The sequence below is a fragment of the Orcinus orca genome, chromosome 16, assembly GCF_937001465.1.
Source record: "Orcinus orca chromosome 16, mOrcOrc1.1, whole genome shotgun sequence".
Taxonomy (NCBI): Eukaryota; Metazoa; Chordata; class Mammalia; order Artiodactyla; family Delphinidae; genus Orcinus; species Orcinus orca.
The window spans coordinates 40569172-40575171 of record NC_064574.1 but is presented as its reverse complement, the minus strand read 5'-3'; the positions used below and the strand labels follow the sequence as shown (position 1 = coordinate 40575171).

General features: G+C 43.7%; 1 protein-coding gene across 16 annotated transcripts in view; it reads left to right on the top strand.

The window, feature by feature from the left end:
- Nucleotides 1–1298: 1298 nt before the first annotated feature.
- TASP1 (taspase 1) overlaps nucleotides 1299–6000 on the top strand; it is a 278035-nt gene continuing 273333 nt past the window's right edge. For 8 of the 16 annotated variants that reach the window (XR_004486854.2, XM_033440332.2, XM_033440329.2 and 5 more), the window contains exon 1: nucleotides 1375–1516. The gene's annotated coding sequence lies outside the window, so the exon portion shown is untranslated. Of the gene's footprint in view, nucleotides 1517–1766; nucleotides 1900–1986; nucleotides 2130–4181; nucleotides 5621–6000 lie in introns of those variants that run through there. The other 8 variants (XM_033440331.2, XM_033440335.2, XM_033440336.2 and 5 more) reach the window with 8 other exon arrangements.

The window sequence follows — 6000 nt, the reverse complement described above, 5'->3', positions numbered from 1 at the left end:
CCCCAACCCACCTCTGCAACTAGGCTAAAGAGAAAGTCCCTCTGTTTCAGTGGTTCTCAAATTTTAGTTGTGTCTGATCCACTCAGACAGCTTGTTAAATCAAATTGTTGGGTCCCAAACCCAAAGTTTCTGATTTAGCAAGTCTGGGGTAAAGCTTAAGAATTCACATTTCTGCTACGAGTCCAGGTGATAGGACCACACTTTGAGAGCTATCCAGAACTACTCCTTTTAATCTCTGCTTCCCAAGACAGGTTTAATGGTGGTTATGAAATGGAGCAGGACCCTATGGTCCTTGCCCCCATGTCCTCAGCCTGCCTTTTGTCTGTGGAAAAACTTTAGCTGAAGAATAAGTTTAATCGGAGAAATGAGAAAATGCAGAAACAAAGGAAAACAGTCAAAGGAGACCGAATAATAATAATTTAGTCATTAAGCATAGTCAGGGACCTTTAGTTCCTTCTCAAGGGCTATAGATAATATTCTGAGCCATATCCTGTGAGCTGTCTTGTACATACTGAAACCCCCGCCAGGTGGAAGAAGTTGACTACATGATGACCAGACTGTAGCCATGACATAAGCTGCCACAATTCCAAGAACTGGCCTCAAGGAGATGGGAACAAACCGACCCTGGAACTGAAGACTGACTGTACTTAAAACAATCCAGATGAACACTGGTCAGATCACCTCATGATTAAGATGACTGTCAGAGCTGACTGTGCTGTTTCTGCATGTAGCCCCCTCCCTCCACCTATAAAAGCTCTTGCTCACTGATTGTCAGTCTGGGGAAGTTGGCCTTTGGACAGGCGTTGCCCCCCGGCCCGCTTGCCAACATCCAACATCCAAAATAAAGCAAACTTTCCTTTCCACCAACCTTGCCTCTTCTTTATTTGCTTTTGAGCGGCAAGCAGCCGGATCCCACTTTCGGTTACAGTTACATGGTAACTATTCATGTTAATAGTTACAAGGAAACATTAAAGAGATTACATAATGTTACTAGGTCTTGGTCTTAGATGCTAGAGGCTAAAAGAAAGGCCACCGGCATTTTCCTTCTCCCCAGGGCAAGGCTAGCCCTTTCCTCCCACATGTAATCCAGGCAGAACTCTAGTTTTCCCTACTGTGTGGGGGGGTTGCAAGGATTGAATGAAATTAAGCTCTTAAGTGACATCTTAATAAATGATGACTAGTTTAACTTCATTCCGCAACACATCGCTAGTCTGCCAACCACCCAGATAAGACGATCACATCCTTCCGGCTCATTAAGAGGCGGGGTGAAGAGAGAGAGGCAACGGCGCCTGCGCAGCTCACGGCGAGGCTCCAGGTGGTGTCCTCCCTGCACCTCCCCGACCAGGTGAACCACTCCGGGGCAGAGGGAGGAGACCAAGCAGAGTGTGGGCGCCTGCTTCCGGCCACGTGGTTATGCTCACGGCCAATGGAAAACCTTGACGTCACCCTCGCTTCCTCACCCTGGCAACGGGTGGGTGACTACTTCCGGTGCTGTGAGGGCTCGGGGCTGACGCGGGTGAGTGTCTCTCTTTCTCACGCTGTCCGCGCCCTTGCCGCCGACGTGCGCTGCCTCTGTCCGGGCGCCGCGCTCTCGCTGGGACGTCCTCTCCGGGGCCGGGTGCGGGCGGCGCGCCGGATGCCCCTTGCTGGGGGCGGTGCTGGAGGAAGGGACTCGGGACGTCCCTCGTGCCCTAGTCTCGGTCGCGCGTGGGGCCCGCGCCGGGCCCCTCCCAGCGGCTGCAGCTTGGCGGCTTCATTCCCTCTCCGGGGAAGGGACTGTCTGTGTGTGGGGAGGGAGTTCTTGCAGTCCTTCACCCACTTTGCAGTCTCGGGCTGCGGTTTCTCCGAGTTCGAGGCTCGTAGAGACCCGAGGGTGTGCGCCCTGGTCCTGCGTGGCAGGTGGGGGAAAGCAGCCCTATAGTGTAATAGAGGCCTGGTTAGAGTCCCGCGGAACGTTAGCATTTACTGCTCAGGTGGAGAAGGAAGAGGAAAGGACCAAGAAGATGGAAAAGGAGCAACTGGAGAGGGTGGAAAACAGGAACTGGAGGTGCCCTGAAAATAGAGGGCATCGTGTTTCCGGAAGGAGGGAGTTCAACTTGATTCGCCTCTGTAGGGGAGGGGAATGAAAGGTATTTTGGGGACCATGTGACTGAGATCATTGCATACTAAGCTAAGGAATTTTCATACACTTGGGAGTTTAATAATTTGCTTTTTTGTTTAAATAAAGCTTTCCCCCCACTTATACAAAGCAGTACCTGCTTACTAAAGAATATTTGGAAAATGTAGAAATATTAAAAAAGAGATCATCTGTGGTTCCACCAGCCCCAGCCCAACATTTTTTTTTTTTTTTTGGCGGTTCACGGGCCTCTCACTGTTGTGGCCTCTCCCGCCGCGGAGCACAGGCCCCGGACGCGCAAGCTTAGCAGCCATGGCCCACGGGCCCAGCCGCTCCGCGGCACGTGGGATCCTCCCAGACCGGAGCACGAACCCGTGTTCCCTGCATCAGCAGGCGGACTCTCAACCACTGCGCCACCAGGGAAGCCCTCAGCCCAACATTTTGATCTCTTTCTTTCTACTTTTTTTTTTCTTTTGGTTGCGCTGTGTGCCTTGTGGGATCTCAGTTCCCCGACTAGGGATTGAACCTGGGCCCTTGGCAGTGAGAGCACTGGGAGTCCTAACCACTGGACTGCCAGGGAATTCCCTACATTTAAGAAATAGAATATTCTTTTTTTTTTTTTTTTTTTTGCGGTTCGCGGTCCTCTCACTGTTGTGGCCTCTCCCGTTGCGGAGCACAGGCTCCGGACGCGCAGGCTCAGCGGCCATGGCTCACGGGCCCTGCCGCTCCGCGGCATGTGGGATCCTCCCGGACCGGGGCACGAACTTGCGTCCGCTGCATCGGCAGGTGGACTCTCAACCACTGCGCCACCAGGGAAGCCCCAAAATAGCGTATTCTTAACCTACTTAGCATCATAGTGTATGTGTATAAAATGTGATTTTAACCAAAAAGCATGTTTTATACATTGTGTCTATTACACGGATTTTTTTGAGATATAATTCATAAAATTCCACCCTTTTAAATTTAAATTTCAGTGGTTTTTAGTATATTCACAACGTTGTGCACCCATCATCACTATCTAATTTCATAACTTTTTCATCACCTCCAAAAGAAACTCTGTACCCTTATAGTTACCCACCATTGATCTCTCCTCCCCTTGTTCCCCCACCCCTGGCAACCACTAATCTACTTTGTGTCTATGGATTTTCCTATTCTGGATACTTCATGTAAGTGGAATCGTATAATATGTGGCTTTTTGTTGTCTGCCTTCTTTCACTTAGCGTAATGTTTTCAAGGTTCATCCATGTGGTATTATGTATCAGTACGTCACTCCTTTGTATGGCTGAATAATATTCCATTATGTAACTATGCCACGTTTTGTTTATCCATCATCAGTTGATAGACATTTGGATTGATTCCACTTTTTGACTATTATGAATAATTCTGCTATAAACATTCATGTACAAGTTTTTGTGTGGACGTATGTTTTCAGTTTTCTTAGATGTATACCTAGGAGTGGAATTGCTGGGGCATGTGGTAACTGTTTAACTTTTTGAGGTACTGCCAGGTGTTTTCCAAGGTGGCCTGCACAAGCAGGATATGAGGGTTCTGATTTCTCTATATCCTTGCTAACACTTATTGTCTGTCTTTTTGATTATAGCCATTCCATTGGTTGTGGAATGGTATCTTGCGGTTTTGATTTGCATTTCCCTGATGTCTGATAATGTTGAGTTTCTTTTCTCTGTGCCTATCGGCCCTTTGTATATCTTTGGAGAAATGTCCGTTCAATTCCTTTGCCCAATTTTAAATTGAATTAAAAAAATTTTAAAGAAATTTTAAAGTTGTATGGGTTCTTTATATAGTCTGGACACAAGTCCCTTATCAGATTGCAATATTTCTTGCATTTTTTCCCGTCTTGTGGGGTGTCTTTTCACTTTCTTGAAGGGTGTCCTTTGAAGTACAAAAGTTTAAAATTTTGGTGAAGTCCAATTTATCTGGTTTTTTTTTTTTTTTTTTGGTTGTTTGTGCTTTTGGTGTCATATGTAAAACCACTGCCAAATCCAAGATTATGATTTACTCCTGTTTTCTTTTCCCTAAGAGTTTTATATAGTTTTAGCTCTTACATTTAGGGCTTGATTTATGTAGAGTTAATTTTTGTATATGGTGTGCAGTCCAACTTTATTCTTTTGCATGTGGCTCTCCAGTTTTCCCAGCACCATTTGTTGAAAAGTCCTTTTTCCATTGAATGGCCTTGGCACCCTTTTCAAAAACCAGTTGATCGGAAACACATAGATTATCATTTTCTTAACTATTTCTCTATGTTGGGTATTTAAGTTGCTCCCAGATTTTTGTTTTTCTAAATTATCCTATGTTAAACACAGCATAAAAGGCATAAAACCTTTTCTGTATTTAAAATTATTTTGGTAGAAAATATTCTCAGAAGTGGAATTACTGGGTCAAAGATGAAATAAGTATGTTTTGGAGCTCATTTAATGAGGTATTAAACCTTCAATCTCATGATGTTAAGAGCAACAAAATGCTTCTTTATTCATCAGTTGCTATAGCTTAAGGGCTGGATTTCTCTAAAAGCCTTTCTCTTAAGATGAATGGATTCCATGACTTCCTTCCTCCTTCAATTGCTTCTAAAAGACTAAGTAAATCTACAGTGAAAAACTTCAACACCAGAGGGAAACGGGACATGTGGTAGTGTTCTAAATGGCTTAATGGAAAAAAAAAAATAGTGTCATCACATGCAGTAGGAAAATGAAACAATCTTTGAGAGAAATAGAGTCAAGATTTAGACCTTAAATCAGTGCCATAAAAGTCCCTGAAGCAAAGAAAGTGTTTTATTCTGAGTTTCTCTTCTGCCCTTGATAATCAAGTTAATTTACATTCATCTTGGTCCCAGAGACAGAGAACTTAAATCTTCTCTTTTTAGTAAATAGTACCCACTTAAAAAAAAATTCAAATATGAGATGTTATTAGGAGAAAAATCAATTTTCCCTTTCATCCTTGCCCCTCCCTCTTCTCCAGTCTCCCTGTACTCTTTAGAGGAATCCATGGTAGTATTATTTGTGTCTATATAGACTAGTTCATATATAAAGTATCTCTGGGGAGCGGGTATATACAAAATTATATATGTTAAGGCTCTTGGTACTTTCTGACACATTCCTTTTCAAAACGGGTACATCAGTTTATGATGGCAATACATTGCTAATTAGATTTCTTTCTTCTTTTTTCTTGTATTTCTTTGAATATTCTTTCTTTAATATTGGATATCCAGTTTATATTTCTTTTTTTATGTATTGCCTGCTCATGTCTTTTGGCATGCTGTTTGTCTTGATTAGCATTGTCCTTTATGAGATTTATTTTGGCAGCCTTTTGTAGATGGTTGTTTTATGACAGCCTGGATTTGGGGAGAAAAGTTAATATGCTTTTTGTAATGCTTATGCTAAGAGGTATGTGAGCTGAACAAGGGTCAAGGCAGTAGGGAGAAGGAAGTTAAATGCTTGAGAAGAAATCTATAGGATTTGGAAACTGGGCGCAGTCCAAGATGACTACAAGGTGAGTTAGAAAAGGATGGTATATATTTGATGTCAATCTTTGGTCATGATTTATTTTTTTACTCCTTAGTCTTAACTGTAGAGATCAAATACTAATTTTATTTATTTTTAAATTAGGATTATCTGGGGTTTGTGTGGCCCTAGAAGTTCAAGATCCAGAAAAACAAAACCAAAAAAGACCTCTTGGGCCAGTATTTTTTAAAAAATTAATTAATTTATGGCTGTGTTGGGTCTTTGTTGCTGCACGCGGGCTTTCTCTAGTTGTGGTGAGCGGGGGCTACTCTTCGTTGCGGGCTTCTCATTGTCGTGGCTTCTCTTGTTGCAGAGCACGGGCTCTAGGCGCACAGGCTTCAGTAGTTGTGGCACGTGGGCTCAGTAGTT